This window comes from Ipomoea nil, unplaced genomic scaffold (genome assembly GCF_001879475.1).
Source record: "Ipomoea nil cultivar Tokyo-kokei standard unplaced genomic scaffold, Asagao_1.1 scaffold2940, whole genome shotgun sequence".
In the NCBI taxonomy this organism is placed as follows: Eukaryota; Viridiplantae; Streptophyta; class Magnoliopsida; order Solanales; family Convolvulaceae; genus Ipomoea; species Ipomoea nil.
This window is the reverse complement of record NW_017619368.1, coordinates 1-16,567: the sequence shown is the minus strand read 5'-3', so window position 1 is coordinate 16,567 and position 16,567 is coordinate 1. Positions and strand designations below refer to the sequence as shown.

The window sequence follows — 16,567 nt, the reverse complement described above, 5'->3', positions numbered from 1 at the left end:
GACTCGGTTGTCTGATTTGGTCAAATTTTTTTTTCAAATCGCGTATTTTTTCGAGATCTAACACCGCAAACAGCCAAAGGCGGTTTGGTCCACTAATTTCTCAAAAAATGCCTCTTTAGTTCTTAATTTTAGTTTTTTATGTATTTAGATGGTTAAAACAATATTTTGAACAATTTTACAACCACTTTCGTAAATAGTTTCTAAGAAACAACTATGGAAACCTTATGTTTTATTACTAAATTTAAAAAATTTTAATTTTTAATTATTAAAAAAAAAAAAAAATTAAAAAAAATAAATAAAAAAATCGCGCCTAGGGGGCGCCTAACGTTTTATGCAGCATTGGTGGTGAGTATTCCCGCCTGTCACGCGGGAGACCTGGGTTCGATCCCGGCAACAGCGTTTCTTTTTTTAGCTCTTCAAAGGAAAAATTTAAAAGCTTAATATTGTAAAAAATCAATCCGACCTGCCGGATTCGAACCAGCGACCTAAGGATTTCCAATTTAGATTAATCAAACTACAGTCGTCCGCTCTACTAACTGAGCTAAGGTCGGAGCAATTAACTATATTTTTGTCCGTATTGTACTCTTTTATGCCACATCGCACAATCCGACATGGCAGTTCGAATGCAACGTAGAAAAAAACTTAACAGAAAAATTATCGGTGTTAATGTTGTCCTTAATTGTTCTAAATCTTAAAGTACCGGGACTAGATTACACAAAATAAAGGTACAATAACTAAATTGAACAAAACGCTACAGTACAGGGACCTAACAGGTACTTTGTGCGACTATGAAATGTCAGTTTCAGTTGGCAATTAGATCGCCACACGAACCATGATGCCACATTTGATTGGGTTTACTTAAATAGTAATATGTGACTGTCCTGTTCTGCTGCGCGAGTCGTTGTAGTATAGTGGTGAGTATCCCCGCTGTCACGCGGGAGACCCGGGTTCGATCCCCGGCACGGCGTTTTTTTTTTTTTTAAGCTCTTCAAAGGAAAAATTAAAAAGCTTAATATTGTAGAACATCAATCCAACCTGCCGGAATCAAACCAGCGACCTAAGGATTTCCAATTTAGATTAGTCCAACTACAGTCCACCACTCTACCAACTGAGCTAAGGTCAGAGCTGTTAACATTATTTTTTGTCCGATTTATACTCTTTTATGCCATATCGCACAATCTGACATGGCAGTTCGAATGCCGCGTGGACAAACTTAACGGAAGAAATTATCGGTGTTTAATATTGTCCTTAATTGTTCAAAATCTTAAAGTAAATAGACTAAATTACACGAAATAAAGGTACAATGACTAAATTGAACAAAACGCTACACTACGGGGACCTAACAGGTACTTTGTCTGACTATGAAATGCTAGTTTCAGTTGCAATTACATGGCCACACGCACCATGGTGTCACATTGGATAGGGTTTACTTAAATAGTAATATGTGACTGTCCTGTTCTGCCGCGACGAGTCGTTGTAGTATAGTGGTGAGCAGTGTTGCAAAAATCGCGCCTAGGCGCTGGGCGGTGGGAGGCCGCCGCGAGGAATGGCATAGACCGCCTAACCGGCCGGTTCGGCGAATATTTTTTTTTTTTTTTTGAAAATGCCGAAAATGTTTTGGAAGGCATAACTTTTGACTCGGTTGTCTGATTTGGTCAATTTTTTTTTTTCAAATCGCGTATTTTTTCGAGATCTATACACCGCAAACAGCCAAAGGCGGTTTGGTCCACTAATTTCTCAAAAAAATGCCTCTTTAGTTCTTAATTTTAGTTTTTTATGTATTTAGATGGTTAAAACAATATTTTGAACAATTTTACAACCACTTTCGTAAATAGTTTCTAAGAAACAACTATGGAAACCTTATGTTTTATTACTAAATTTAAAAAATTTTAATTTTTAATTTTATTTAAAATAAAAAAATTAAAAAAAATAAATAAAAAAATCGGCGCCTAGGGGCGCCTAACGTTTTATGCAGCATTGGTGGTGAGTATTCCCGCCTGTCACGCGGGAGACCTGGGTTCGATCCCCGGCAACAGCGTTTCTTTTTTTAGCTCTTCAAAGGAAAAATTAAAAAGCTTAATATTGTAAAAAATCAATCCGACCTGCCGGATTCGAACCAGCGACCTAAGGATTTCCAATTTAGATTAATCAAACTACAGTCGTCCGCTCTACTAACTGAGCTAAGGTCGGAGCAATTAACTATATTTTTGTCCGTATTGTACTCTTTTATGCCACATCGCACAATCCGACATGGCAGTTCGAATGCAACGTAGAAAAAAACTTAACAGAAAAAAATTATCGGTGTTAATGTTGTCCTTAATTGTTCTAAATCTTAAAGTACCGGGACTAGATTACACAAAATAAAGGTACAATAACTAAATTGAACAAACGCTACAGTACAGGGACCTAATAGGTACTTTGTCCGACTATGAAATGTTAGTTTCAGTTGCAATTAGATCGCCACACGAACCATGATGCCACATTTGATTGGGTTTACTTAAATAGTAATATGTGACTGTCCTGTTCTGCCGCGCGAGTCGTTGTAGTATAGTGGTGAGTATCCCCGCCTGTCACGCGGGAGACCCGGGTTCGATCCCCGGCAACGGCGTTTTTTTTTTTTTTTTAAGCTCTTCAAAGGAAAATTAAAAAGCTTAATATTGTAGAACATCAATCCAACCTGCCGGAATCAAACCAGCGACCTAAGGATTTCCAATTTAGATTAGTCCAACTACAGTCCACCACTCTACCAACTGAGCTAAGGTCAGAGCTGTTAACATTATTTTTGTCCGATTTATACTCTTTTATGCCATATCGCACAATCTGACATGGCAGTTCGAATGCCGCGTGGACAAACTTAACGGAAGAAATTATCGGTGTTAATATTGTCCTTAATTGTTCAAAATCTTAAAGTAAATAGACTAAATTACACGAAATAAAGGTACAATGACTAAATTGAACAAAACGCTACACTACGGGGACCTAACAGGTACTTTGTCCGACTATGAAATGCTAGTTTCAGTTGCAATTACATGGCCACACGCACCATGGTGTCACATTGGATAGGGTTTACTTAAATAGTAATATGTGACTGTCCTGTTCTGCCGCGCGAGTCGTTGTAGTATAGTGGTGAGCAGTGTTGCAAAAATCGCGCCTAGGCGCTGGGCGGTGGGAGGCCGCCGCGAGGAATGGCATAGACCGCCTAACCGGCCGGTTCGGCGAATATTTTTTTTTTTTTTTTGAAAATGCCGAAAATGTTTTGGAAGGCATAACTTTTGACTCGGTTGTCTGATTTGGTCAAATTTTTTTTTTCAAATCGCGTATTTTTTCGAGATCTATACACCGCAAACAGCCAAAGGCGGTTTGGTCCACTAATTTCTCAAAAAAATGCCTCTTTAGTTCTTAATTTTAGTTTTTTATGTATTTAGATGGTTAAAACAATATTTTGAACAATTTTACAACCACTTTCGTAAATAGTTTCTAAGAAACAACTATGGAAACCTTATGTTTTATTACTAAATTTAAAAAATTTTAATTTTTAATTTTATTAAAATAAAAAAATTAAAAAAAAATAAATAAAAAAATCGGCGCCTAGGGGGCGCCTAACGTTTTATGCAGCATTGGTGGTGAGTATTCCCGCCTGTCACGCGGGAGACCTGGGTTCGATCCCCGGCAACAGCGTTTCTTTTTTTAGCTCTTCAAAGGAAAAATTAAAAAGCTTAATATTGTAAAAAATCAATCCGACCTGCCGGATTCGAACCAGCGACCTAAGGATTTCCAATTTAGATTAATCAAACTACAGTCGTCCGCTCTACTAACTGAGCTAAGGTCGGAGCAATTAACTATATTTTTGTCCGTATTGTACTCTTTTATGCCACATCGCACAATCCGACATGGCAGTTCGAATGCAACGTAGAAAAAAACTTAACAGAAAAAATTATCGGTGTTAATGTTGTCCTTAATTGTTCTAAATCTTAAAGTACCGGGACTAGATTACACAAAATAAAGGTACAATAACTAAATTGAACAAAACGCTACAGTACAGGGACCTAACAGGTACTTTGTCCGACTATGAAATGTTAGTTTCAGTTGCAATTAGATCGCCACACGAACCATGATGCCACATTTGATTGGGTTTACTTAAATAGTAATATGTGACTGTCCTGTTCTGCCGCGCGAGTCGTTGTAGTATAGTGGTGAGTATCCCCGCCTGTCACGCGGGAGACCCGGGTTCGATCCCCGGCAACGGCGTTTTTTTTTTTTTTTAAGCTCTTCAAAGGAAAAATTAAAAAGCTTAATATTGTAGAACATCAATCCAACCTGCCGGAATCAAACCAGCGACCTAAGGATTTCCAATTTAGATTAGTCCAACTACAGTCCACCACTCTACCAACTGAGCTAAGGTCAGAGCTGTTAACATTATTTTTGTCCGATTTATACTCTTTTATGCCATATCGCACAATCTGACATGGCAGTTCGAATGCCGCGTGGACAAACTTAACGGAAGAAATTATCGGTGTTAATATTGTCCTTAATTGTTCAAAATCTTAAAGTAAATAGACTAAATTACACGAAATAAAGGTACAATGACTAAATTGAACAAAACGCTACACTACGGGGACCTAACAGGTACTTTGTCCGACTATGAAATGCTAGTTTCAGTTGCAATTACATGGCCACACGCACCATGGTGTCACATTGGATAGGGTTTACTTAAATAGTAATATGTGACTGTCCTGTTCTGCCGCGCGAGTCGTTGTAGTATAGTGGTGAGCAGTGTTGCAAAAATCGCGCCTAGGCGCTGGGCGGTGGGAGGCCGCCGCGAGGAATGGCATAGACCGCCTAACCGGCCGGTTCGGCGAATATTTTTTTTTTTTTTTTGAAAATGCCGAAAATGTTTTGGAAGGCATAACTTTTGACTCGGTTGTCTGATTTGGTCAAATTTTTTTTTTCAAATCGCGTATTTTTTCGAGATCTATACACCGCAAACAGCCAAAGGCGGTTTGGTCCACTAATTTCTCAAAAAAATGCCTCTTTAGTTCTTAATTTTAGTTTTTTATGTATTTAGATGGTTAAAACAATATTTTGAACAATTTTACAACCACTTTCGTAAATAGTTTCTAAGAAACAACTATGGAAACCTTATGTTTTATTACTAAATTTAAAAAATTTTAATTTTTAATTTTATTAAAAATAAAAAAATTAAAAAAAATAAATAAAAAAATCGGCGCCTAGGGGGCGCCTAACGTTTTATGCAGCATTGGTGGTGAGTATTCCCGCCTGTCACGCGGGAGACCTGGGTTCGATCCCCGGCAACAGCGTTTCTTTTTTAGCTCTTCAAAGGAAAAATTAAAAAGCTTAATATTGTAAAAAATCAATCCGACCTGCCGGATTCGAACCAGCGACCTAAGGATTTCCAATTTAGATTAATCAAACTACAGTCGTCCGCTCTACTAACTGAGCTAAGGTCGGAGCAATTAACTATATTTTTGTCCGTATTGTACTCTTTTATGCCACATCGCACAATCCGACATGGCAGTTCGAATGCAACGTAGAAAAAAACTTAACAGAAAAAATTATCGGTGTTAATGTTGTCCTTAATTGTTCTAAATCTTAAAGTACCGGGACTAGATTACACAAAATAAAGGTACAATAACTAAATTGAACAAAACGCTACAGTACAGGGACCTAACAGGTACTTTGTCGACTATGAAATGTTAGTTTCAGTTGCAATTAGATCGCCACACGAACCATGATGCCACATTTGATTGGGTTTACTTAAATAGTAATATGTGACTGTCCTGTTCTGCCGCGCGAGTCGTTGTAGTATAGTGGTGAGTATCCCCGCCTGTCACGCGGGAGACCCGGGTTCGATCCCCGGCAACGGCGTTTTTTTTTTTTTTTAAGCTCTTCAAAGGAAAAATTAAAAAGCTTAATATTGTAGAACATCAATCCAACCTGCCGGAATCAAACCAGCGACCTAAGGATTTCCAATTTAGATTAGTCCAACTACAGTCCACCACTCTACCAACTGAGCTAAGGTCAGAGCTGTTAACATTATTTTTGTCCGATTTATACTCTTTTATGCCATATCGCACAATCTGACATGGCAGTTCGAATGCCGCGTGGACAAACTTAACGGAAGAAATTATCGGTGTTAATATTGTCCTTAATTGTTCAAAATCTTAAAGTAAATAGACTAAATTACACGAAATAAAGGTACAATGACTAAATTGAACAAAACGCTACACTACGGGGACCTAACAGGTACTTTGTCCGACTATGAAATGCTAGTTTCAGTTGCAATTACATGGCCACACGCACCATGGTGTCACATTGGATAGGGTTTACTTAAATAGTAATATGTGACTGTCCTGTTCTGCCGCGCGAGTCGTTGTAGTATAGTGGTGAGCAGTGTTGCAAAAATCGCGCCTAGGCGCTGGGCGGTGGGAGGCCGCCGCGAGGAATGGCATAGACCGCCTAACCGGCCGGTTCGGCGAATATTTTTTTTTTTTTTTTTGAAAATGCCGAAAATGTTTTGGAAGGCATAACTTTTGACTCGGTTGTCTGATTTGGTCAAATTTTTTTTTTCAAATCGCGTATTTTTTCGAGATCTATACACCGCAAACAGCCAAAGGCGGTTTGGTCCACTAATTTCTCAAAAAAATGCCTCTTTAGTTCTTAATTTTAGTTTTTTATGTATTTAGATGGTTAAAACAATATTTTGAACAATTTTACAACCACTTTCGTAAATAGTTTCTAAGAAACAACTATGGAAACCTTATGTTTTATTACTAAATTTAAAAAATTTTAATTTTTAATTTTATTAAAAATAAAAAAATTAAAAAAAAATAAATAAAAAAATCGGCGCCTAGGGGGCGCCTAACGTTTTATGCAGCATTGGTGGTGAGTATTCCCGCCTGTCACGCGGGAGACCTGGGTTCGATCCCCGGCAACAGCGTTTCTTTTTTTAGCTCTTCAAAGGAAAAATTAAAAAGCTTAATATTGTAAAAAATCAATCCGACCTGCCGGATTCGAACCAGCGACCTAAGGATTTCCAATTTAGATTAATCAAACTACAGTCGTCCGCTCTACTAACTGAGCTAAGGTCGGAGCAATTAACTATATTTTTGTCCGTATTGTACTCTTTTATGCCACATCGCACAATCCGACATGGCAGTTCGAATGCAACGTAGAAAAAAACTTAACAGAAAAAATTATCGGTGTTAATGTTGTCCTTAATTGTTCTAAATCTTAAAGTACCGGGACTAGATTACACAAAATAAAGGTACAATAACTAAATTGAACAAAACGCTACAGTACAGGGACCTAACAGGTACTTTGTCCGACTATGAAATGTTAGTTTCAGTTGCAATTAGATCGCCACACGAACCATGATGCCACATTTGATTGGGTTTACTTAAATAGTAATATGTGACTGTCCTGTTCTGCGCGCGAGTCGTTGTAGTATAGTGGTGAGTATCCCCGCCTGTCACGCGGGAGACCCGGGTTCGATCCCCGGCAACGGCGTTTTTTTTTTTTTTTTTTTTTAAGCTCTTCAAAGGAAAAATTAAAAAGCTTAATATTGTAGAACATCAATCCAACCTGCCGGAATCAAACCAGCGACCTAAGGATTTCCAATTTAGATTAGTCCAACTACAGTCCACCACTCTACCAACTGAGCTAAGGTCAGAGCTGTTAACATTATTTTTGTCCGATTTATACTCTTTTATGCCATATCGCACAATCTGACATGGCAGTTCGAATGCCGCGTGGACAAACTTAACGGAAGAAATTATCGGTGTTAATATTGTCCTTAATTGTTCAAAATCTTAAAGTAAATAGACTAAATTACACGAAATAAAGGTACAATGACTAAATTGAACAAAACGCTACACTACGGGGACCTAACAGGTACTTTGTCCGACTATGAAATGCTAGTTTCAGTTGCAATTACATGGCCACACGCACCATGGTGTCACATTGGATAGGGTTTACTTAAATAGTAATATGTGACTGTCCTGTTCTGCCGCGCGAGTCGTTGTAGTATAGTGGTGAGCAGTGTTGCAAAAATCGCGCCTAGGCGCTGGGCGGTGGGAGGCCGCCGCGAGGAATGGCATAGACCGCCTAACCGGCCGGTTCGGCGAATATTTTTTTTTTTTTTTTTGAAAATGCGAAAATGTTTTGGAAGGCATAACTTTTGACTCGGTTGTCTGATTTGGTCAAATTTTTTTTTTCAAATCGCGTATTTTTTCGAGATCTATACACCGCAAACAGCCAAAGGCGGTTTGGTCCACTAATTTCTCAAAAAAATGCCTCTTTAGTTCTTAATTTTAGTTTTTTATGTATTTAGATGGTTAAAACAATATTTTGAACAATTTTACAACCACTTTCGTAAATAGTTTCTAAGAAACAACTATGGAAACCTTATGTTTTATTACTAAATTTAAAAAATTTTAATTTTTAATTTTATTAAAATTAAAAAAATTAAAAAAAATAAATAAAAAAATCGGCGCCTAGGGGGCGCCTAACGTTTTATGCAGCATTGGTGGTGAGTATTCCCGCCTGTCACGCGGGAGACCTGGGTTCGATCCCCGGCAACAGCGTTTCTTTTTTTAGCTCTTCAAAGGAAAAATTAAAAAGCTTAATATTGTAAAAAATCAATCCGACCTGCCGGATTCGAACCAGCGACCTAAGGATTTCCAATTTAGATTAATCAAACTACAGTCGTCCGCTCTACTAACTGAGCTAAGGTCGGAGCAATTAACTATATTTTTGTCCGTATTGTACTCTTTTATGCCACATCGCACAATCCGACATGGCAGTTCGGATGCAACGTAGAAAAAAACTTAACAGAAAAAATTATCGGTGTTAATGTTGTCCTTAATTGTTCTAAATCTTAAAGTACCGGGACTAGATTACACAAAATAAAGGTACAATAACTAAATTGAACAAAACGCTACAGTACAGGGACCTAACAGGTACTTTGTCCGACTATGAAATGTTAGTTTCAGTTGCAATTAGATCGCCACACGAACCATGATGCCACATTTGATTGGGTTTACTTAAATAGTAATATGTGACTGTCCTGTTCTGCCGCGCGAGTCGTTGTAGTATAGTGGTGAGTATCCCCGCCTGTCACGCGGGAGACCCGGGTTCGATCCCCGGCAACGGCGTCTTTTTTTTTTTTTTTTTTTTTTTTTTTTTTTAAGCTCTTCAAAGGAAAAATTAAAAAGCTTAATATTGTAGAACATCAATCCAACCTGCCGGAATCAAACCAGCGACCTAAGGATTTCCAATTTAGATTAGTCCAACTACAGTCCACCACTCTACCAACTGAGCTAAGGTCAGAGCTGTTAACATTATTTTTGTCCGATTTATACTCTTTTATGCCATATCGCACAATCTGACATGGCAGTTCGAATGCCGCGTGGACAAACTTAACGGAAGAAATTATCGGTGTTAATATTGTCCTTAATTGTTCAAAATCTTAAAGTAAATAGACTAAATTACACGAAATAAAGGTACAATGACTAAATTGAACAAAACGCTACACTACGGGGACCTAACAGGTACTTTGTCCGACTATGAAATGCTAGTTTCAGTTGCAATTACATGGCCACACGCACCATGGTGTCACATTGGATAGGGTTTACTTAAATAGTAATATGTGACTGTCCTGTTCTGCCGCGCGAGTCGTTGTAGTATAGTGGTGAGCAGTGTTGCAAAAATAGCGCCTAGGCGCTGGGTGGTGGGAGGCCGCCGCGAGGAATGGCATAGACCGCCTAACCGGCCGGTTCGGCGAATTTTTTTTTTTTTTTTTGAAAATGTCGAAAATGTTTTGGAAGGCATAACTTTTGACTCGGTTGTCTGATTTGGTCAAATTTTTTTTTCAAATCGCGTATTTTTTCGAGATCTATACACCGCAAACAGCCAAAGGCGGTTTGGTCCACTAATTTCTCAAAAAAATGCCTCTTTAGTTCTTAATTTTAGTTTTTTATGTATTTAGATGGTTAAAACAATATTTTGAACAATTTTACAACCACTTTCGTAAATAGTTTCTAAGAAACAACTATGGAAACCTTATGTTTTATTACTAAATTTAAAAAATTTTAATTTTTAATTTTATTAAAAATTAAAAAAATTAAAAAAAATAAATAAAAAAATCGGCGCCTAGGGGGCGCCTAACGTTTTATGCAGCATTGGTCGTGAGTATTCCCGCCTGTCACGCGGGAGACCTGGGTTCGATCCCCGGCAACAGCGTTTCATTTTTTAGCTCTTCAAAGGAAAAATTAAAAAGCTTAATATTGTAAAAATCAATCCGACCTGCCGGATTCGAACCAGCGACCTAAGGATTTCCAATTTAGATTAATCAAACTACAGTCGTCCGCTCTACTAACTGAGCTAAGGTCGGAGCAATTAACTATATTTTTGTCCGTATTGTACTCTTTTATGCCACATCGCACAATCCGACATGGCAGTTCGGATGCAACGTAGAAAAAAACTTAACAGAAAAAATTATCGGTGTTAATGTTGTCCTTAATTGTTCTAAATCTTAAAGTACCGGGACTAGATTACACAAAATAAAGGTACAATAACTAAATTGAACAAAAACGCTACAGTACAGGGACCTAACAGGTACTTTGTCCGACTATGAAATGTTAGTTTCAGTTGCAATTAGATCGCCACACGAACCATGATTCCACATTTGATTGGGTTTACTTAAATAGTAATATGTGACTGTCCTGTTCTGCCGTGCGAGTCGTTGTAGTATAGTGGTGAGTATCCCCGCCTGTCACGCGGGAGACCCGGGTTCGATCCCCGGCAACGGCGTCTTTTTTTTTTTTTTTTTTTTTTTTTTTTTTTTAAGCTCTTCAAAGGAAAAATTAAAAAGCTTAATATTGTAGAACATCAATCCAACCTGCCGGAATCAAACCAGCGACCTAAGGATTTCCAATTTAGATTAGTCCAACTACAGTCCACCACTCTACCAACTGAGCTAAGGTCAGAGCTGTTAACATTATTTTTGTCCGATTTATACTCTTTTATGCCATATCGCACAATCTGACATGGCAGTTCGAATGCCGCGTGGACAAACTTAACGGAAGAAATTATCGGTGTTAATATTGTCCTTAATTGTTCAAAATCTTAAAGTAAATAGACTAAATTACACGAAATAAAGGTACAATGACTAAATTGAACAAAACGCTACACTACGGGGACCTAACAGGTACTTTGTCCGACTATGAAATGCTAGTTTCAGTTGCAATTACATGGCCACACGCACCATGGTGTCACATTGGATAGGGTTTACTTAAATAGTAATATGTGACTGTCCTGTTCTGCCGCGCGAGTCGTTGTAGTATAGTGGTGAGCAGTGTTGCAAAAATAGCGCCTAGGCGCTGGGTGGTGGGAGGCCGCCGCGAGGAATGGCATAGACCGCCTAACCGGCCGGTTCGGCGAATTTTTTTTTTTTTTTGAAATGTCGAAAATGTTTTGGAAGGCATAACTTTCGACTCGGTTGTCTGATTTGGTCAAAATTTTTTTTTCAAATCGCGTATTTTTTCGAGATCTATACACCGCAAACAGCCAAAGGCGGTTTGGTCCACTAATTTCTCAAAAAAATGCCTCTTTAGTTCTTAATTTTAGTTTTTTATGTATTTAGATGGTTAAAACAATATTTTGAACAATTTTACAACCACTTTCGTAAATAGTTTCTAAGAAACAACTATGGAAACCTTATGTTTTATTACTAAATTTAAAAAATTTTAATTTTTAATTTTATTAAAAATTAAAAAAATTAAAAAAAATAAATAAAAAAATCGGCGCCTAGGGGGCGCCTAACGTTTTATGCAGCATTGGTCGTGAGTATTCCCGCCTGTCACGCGGGAGACCTGGGTTCGATCCCCGGCAACAGCGTTTCATTTTTTAGCTCTTCAAAGGAAAAATTAAAAAGCTTAATATTGTAAAAAATCAATCCGACCTGCCGGATTCGAACCAGCGACCTAAGGATTTCCAATTTAGATTAATCAAACTACAGTCGTCCGCTCTACTAACTGAGCTAAGGTCGGAGCAATTAACTATATTTTTGTCCGTATTGCACTCTTTTATGCCACATCGCACAATCCGACATGGCAGTTCGGATGCAACGTAGAAAAAAACTTAACAGAAAAAATTATCGGTGTTAATGTTGTCCTTAATTGTTCTAAATCTTAAAGTACCGGGACTAGATTACACAAAATAAAGGTACAATAACTAAATTGAAAAAACGCTACAGTACAGGGACCTAACAGGTACTTTGTCCGACTATGAAATGTTAGTTTCAGTTGCAATTAGATCGCCACACGAACCATGATTCCACATTTGATTGGGTTTACTTAAATAGTAATATGTGACTGTCCTGTTCTGCCGTGCGAGTCGTTGTAGTATAGTGGTGAGTATCCCCGCCTGTCACGCGGGAGACCCGGGTTCGATCCCCGGCAACGGCGTCTTTTTTTTTTTTTTTTTTTTTTTTTTTTTTTTTAAGCTCTTCAAAGGAAAAATTAAAAAGCTTAATATTGTAGAACATCAATCCAACCTGCCGGAATCAAACCAGCGACCTAAGGATTTCCAATTTAGATTAGTCCAACTACAGTCCACCACTCTACCAACTGAGCTAAGGTCAGAGCTGTTAACATTATTTTTGTCCGATTTATACTCTTTTATGCCATATCGCACAATCTGACATGGCAGTTCGAATGCCGCGTGGACAAACTTAACGGAAGAAATTATCGGTGTTAATATTGTCCTTAATTGTTCAAAATCTTAAAGTAAATAGACTAAATTACACGAAATAAAGGTACAATGACTAAATTGAACAAAACGCTACACTACGGGGACCTAACAGGTACTTTGTCCGACTATGAAATGCTAGTTTCAGTTGCAATTACATGGCCACACGCACCATGGTGTCACATTGGATAGGGTTTACTTAAATAGTAATGTGTGACTGTCCTGTTCTGCCGCGCGAGTCGTTGTAGTATAGTGGTGAGCAGTGTTGCAAAAATAGCGCCTAGGCGCTGGGTGGTGGGAGGCCGCCGCGAGGAATGGCATAGACCGCCTAACCGGCCGGTTCGGCGAATTTTTTTTTTTTTTTTAAATGTCGAAAATGTTTTGGAAGGCATAACTTTTGACTCGGTTGTCTGATTTGGTCAAAATTTTTTTTTCAAATCGCGTATTTTTTCGAGATCTATACACCGCAAACAGCCAAAGGCGGTTTGGTCCACTAATTTCTCAAAAAAATGCCTCTTTAGTTCTTAATTTTAGTTTTTTATGTATTTAGATGGTTAAAACAATATTTTGAACAATTTTACAACCACTTTCGTAAATAGTTTCTAAGAAACAACTATGGAAACCTTATGTTTTATTACTAAATTTAAAAAATTTTAATTTTTAATTTTATTAAAAATTAAAAAAATTAAAAAAAATAAATAAAAAAATCGGCGCCTAGGGGGCGCCTAACGTTTTATGCAGCATTGGTCGTGAGTATTCCCGCCTGTCACGCGGGAGACCTGGGTTCGATCCCCGGCAACAGCGTTTCATTTTTTAGCTCTTCAAAGGAAAAATTAAAAAGCTTAATATTGTAAAAAATCAATCCGACCTGCCGGATTCGAACCAGCGACCTAAGGATTTCCAATTTAGATTAATCAAACTACAGTCGTCCGCTCTACTAACTGAGCTAAGGTCGGAGCAATTAACTATATTTTTGTCCGTATTGCACTCTTTTATGCCACATCGCACAATCCGACATGGCAGTTCGGATGCAACGTAGAAAAAAACTTAACAGAAAAAATTATCGGTGTTAATGTTGTCCTTAATTGTTCTAAATCTTAAAGTACCGGGACTAGATTACACAAAATAAAGGTACAATAACTAAATTGAACAAAAACGCTACAGTACAGGGACCTAACAGGTACTTTGTCCGACTATGAAATGTTAGTTTCAGTTGCAATTAGATCGCCACACGAACCATGATTCCACATTTGATTGGGTTTACTTAAATAGTAATATGTGACTGTCCTGTTCTGCCGTGCGAGTCGTTGTAGTATAGTGGTGAGTATCCCCACCTGTCACGCGGGAGACCCGGGTTCGATCCCCTGGCAACGGCGTCTTTTTTTTTTTTTTTTTTTTTTTTTTTTTTTTTTAAGCTCTTCAAAGGAAAAATTAAAAAGCTTAATATTGTAGAACATCAATCCAACCTGCCGGAATCAAACCAGCGACCTAAGGATTTCCAATTTAGATTAGTCCAACTACAGTCCACCACTCTACCAACTGAGCTAAGGTCAGAGCTGTTAACATTATTTTTGTCCGATTTATACTCTTTTATGCCATATCGCACAATCTGACATGGCAGTTCGAATGCCGCGTGGACAAACTTAACGGAAGAAATTATCGGTGTTAATATTGTCCTTAATTGTTCAAAATCTTAAAGTAAATAGACTAAATTACACGAAATAAAGGTACAATGACTAAATTGAACAAAACGCTACACTACGGGGACCTAACAGGTACTTTGTCCGACTATGAAATGCTAGTTTCAGTTGCAATTACATGGCCACACGCACCATGGTGTCACATTGGATAGGGTTTACTTTAATAGTAATATGTGACTGTCCTATTCTGCCGCGCGAGTCGTTGTAGTATAGTGGTGAGCAGTGTTGCAAAAATAGCGCCTAGGCGCTGGGGTGGTGGGAGGCCGCCGCGAGGAATGGCATAGACCGCCTAACCGGCCGGTTCGGCGAATTTTTTTTTTTTTTTTTAAATGTCGAAAATGTTTTGGAAGGCATAACTTTTGACTCGGTTGTCTGATTTGGTCAAAATTTTTTTTTCAAATCGCGTATTTTTTCGAGATCTATACACCGCAAACAGCCAAAGGCGGTTTGGTCCACTAATTTCTCAAAAAAATGCCTCTTTAGTTCTTAATTTTAGTTTTTTATGTATTTAGATGGTTAAAACAATATTTTGAACAATTTTACAACCACTTTCGTAAATAGTTTCTAAGAAACAACTATGGAAACCTTATGTTTTATTACTAAATTTAAAAAATTTTAATTTTTAATTTTATTAAAAATTAAAAAAATTAAAAAAAATAAATAAAAAAATCGGCGCCTAGGGGCGCCTAACGTTTTATGCAGCATTGGTCGTGAGTATTCCCGCCTGTCACGCGGGAGACCTGGGTTCGATCCCCGGCAACAGCGTTTCATTTTTTAGCTCTTCAAAGGAAAAATTAAAAAGCTTAATATTGTAAAAAATCAATCCGACCTGCCGGATTCGAACCAGCGACCTAAGGATTTCCAATTTAGATTAATCAAACTACAGTCGTCCGCTCTACTAACTGAGCTAAGGTCGGAGCAATTAACTATATTTTTGTCCGTATTGCACTCTTTATGCCACATCGCACAATCCGACATGGCAGTTCGGATGCAACGTAGAAAAAAACTTAACAGAAAAAATTATCGGTGTTAATGTTGTCCTTAATTGTTCTAAATCTTAAAGTACCGGACTAGATTACACAAAATAAAGGTACAATAACTAAATTGAAAAAAACGCTACAGTACAGGGACCTAACAGGTACTTTGTCCGACTATGAAATGTTAGTTTCAGTTGCAATTAGATCGCCACACGAACCATGATTCCACATTTGATTGGGTTTACTTAAATAGTAATATGTGACTGTCCTGTTCTGCCGTGCGAGTCGTTGTAGTATAGTGGTGAGTATCCCCACCTGTCACGCGGGAGACCCGGGTTCGATCCCTGGCAACGGCGTCTTTTTTTTTTTTTTTTTTTTTTTTTTTTTTTTTAAGCTCTTCAAAGGAAAAATTAAAAAGCTTAATATTGTAGAACATCAATCCAACCTGCCGGAATCAAACCAGCGACCTAAGGATTTCCAATTTAGATTAGTCCAACTACAGTCCACCACTCTACCAACTGAGCTAAGGTCAGAGCTGTTAACATTATTTTTGTCCGATTTATACTCTTTTATGCCATATCGCACAATCTGACATGGCAGTTCGAATGCCGCGTGGACAAACTAACGGAAGAAATTATCGGTGTTAATATTGTCCTTAATTGTTCAAAATCTTAAAGTAAATAGACTAAATTACACGAAATAAAGGTACAATGACTAAATTGAACAAAACGCTACACTACGGGGACCTAACAGGTACTTTGTCCGACTATGAAATGCTAGTTTCAGTTGCAATTACATGGCCCACACGCACCATGGTGTCACATTGGATAGGGTTTACTTAAATAGTAATATGTGACTGTCCTGTTCTGCGCCGCGAGTCGTTGTAGTATAGTGGTGAGCAGTGTTGCAAAAAACGCGCCTAGGCGCTGGCGGTGGGAGGCCGCCGCGAGGAATGGCATAGACCGCCTAACCGGCCGGTTCGGCGAATTTTTTTTTTTTTTTTTGAAAATGTCGAAAATGTTTTGGAAGGCATAACTTTTGACTCGGTTGTCTGATTTGGTCAAATTTTTTTTTCAAATCGCGTATTTTTTCGAGATCTATACACCGCAAACAGCCAAAGGC

At 38.1% G+C, this 16,567-nt stretch overlaps 16 non-coding genes across 16 annotated transcripts; 8 read left to right on the top strand and 8 right to left on the bottom strand.

Annotated features, from left to right (window-relative positions):
- Positions 1-457: 457 nt before the first annotated feature.
- On the bottom strand, positions 458-551 carry TRNAY-GUA. The gene is made up of 2 exons: positions 515-551; positions 458-493 (listed from the first exon to the last, which is right to left on the bottom strand). It is a non-coding gene; the product is annotated as a tRNA-Tyr (tRNA).
- A 1,545-nt stretch (positions 552-2,096) lies between these two features.
- On the bottom strand, positions 2,097-2,190 carry TRNAY-GUA. The gene is made up of 2 exons: positions 2,154-2,190; positions 2,097-2,132 (listed from the first exon to the last, which is right to left on the bottom strand). It is a non-coding gene; the product is annotated as a tRNA-Tyr (tRNA).
- Positions 2,191-2,536: 346 nt separating this feature from the next.
- Positions 2,537-2,608, top strand: TRNAD-GUC. Its single transcript has one exon. It is a non-coding gene; the product is annotated as a tRNA-Asp (tRNA).
- Positions 2,609-3,736: 1,128 nt separating this feature from the next.
- Positions 3,737-3,830, bottom strand: TRNAY-GUA. The gene is made up of 2 exons: positions 3,794-3,830; positions 3,737-3,772 (listed from the first exon to the last, which is right to left on the bottom strand). It is a non-coding gene; the product is annotated as a tRNA-Tyr (tRNA).
- A 346-nt stretch (positions 3,831-4,176) lies between these two features.
- On the top strand, positions 4,177-4,248 carry TRNAD-GUC. The gene has a single exon. It is a non-coding gene; the product is annotated as a tRNA-Asp (tRNA).
- Positions 4,249-5,375: 1,127 nt separating this feature from the next.
- On the bottom strand, positions 5,376-5,469 carry TRNAY-GUA. The gene is made up of 2 exons: positions 5,433-5,469; positions 5,376-5,411 (listed from the first exon to the last, which is right to left on the bottom strand). It is a non-coding gene; the product is annotated as a tRNA-Tyr (tRNA).
- Positions 5,470-5,814: 345 nt separating this feature from the next.
- TRNAD-GUC lies at positions 5,815-5,886 on the top strand. Its single transcript has one exon. It is a non-coding gene; the product is annotated as a tRNA-Asp (tRNA).
- A 1,130-nt stretch (positions 5,887-7,016) lies between these two features.
- TRNAY-GUA lies at positions 7,017-7,110 on the bottom strand. Its single transcript has 2 exons — positions 7,074-7,110; positions 7,017-7,052 (listed from the first exon to the last, which is right to left on the bottom strand). It is a non-coding gene; the product is annotated as a tRNA-Tyr (tRNA).
- Positions 7,111-7,455: 345 nt separating this feature from the next.
- On the top strand, positions 7,456-7,527 carry TRNAD-GUC. The gene has a single exon. It is a non-coding gene; the product is annotated as a tRNA-Asp (tRNA).
- A 1,134-nt stretch (positions 7,528-8,661) lies between these two features.
- On the bottom strand, positions 8,662-8,755 carry TRNAY-GUA. The gene is made up of 2 exons: positions 8,719-8,755; positions 8,662-8,697 (listed from the first exon to the last, which is right to left on the bottom strand). It is a non-coding gene; the product is annotated as a tRNA-Tyr (tRNA).
- Positions 8,756-9,101: 346 nt separating this feature from the next.
- TRNAD-GUC lies at positions 9,102-9,173 on the top strand. The gene has a single exon. It is a non-coding gene; the product is annotated as a tRNA-Asp (tRNA).
- A 1,144-nt stretch (positions 9,174-10,317) lies between these two features.
- Positions 10,318-10,411, bottom strand: TRNAY-GUA. Its single transcript has 2 exons — positions 10,375-10,411; positions 10,318-10,353 (listed from the first exon to the last, which is right to left on the bottom strand). It is a non-coding gene; the product is annotated as a tRNA-Tyr (tRNA).
- A 347-nt stretch (positions 10,412-10,758) lies between these two features.
- Positions 10,759-10,830, top strand: TRNAD-GUC. The gene has a single exon. It is a non-coding gene; the product is annotated as a tRNA-Asp (tRNA).
- A 1,144-nt stretch (positions 10,831-11,974) lies between these two features.
- TRNAY-GUA lies at positions 11,975-12,068 on the bottom strand. The gene is made up of 2 exons: positions 12,032-12,068; positions 11,975-12,010 (listed from the first exon to the last, which is right to left on the bottom strand). It is a non-coding gene; the product is annotated as a tRNA-Tyr (tRNA).
- A 345-nt stretch (positions 12,069-12,413) lies between these two features.
- TRNAD-GUC lies at positions 12,414-12,485 on the top strand. The gene has a single exon. It is a non-coding gene; the product is annotated as a tRNA-Asp (tRNA).
- A 3,244-nt stretch (positions 12,486-15,729) lies between these two features.
- On the top strand, positions 15,730-15,801 carry TRNAD-GUC. Its single transcript has one exon. It is a non-coding gene; the product is annotated as a tRNA-Asp (tRNA).
- Positions 15,802-16,567: the final 766 nt, after the last annotated feature.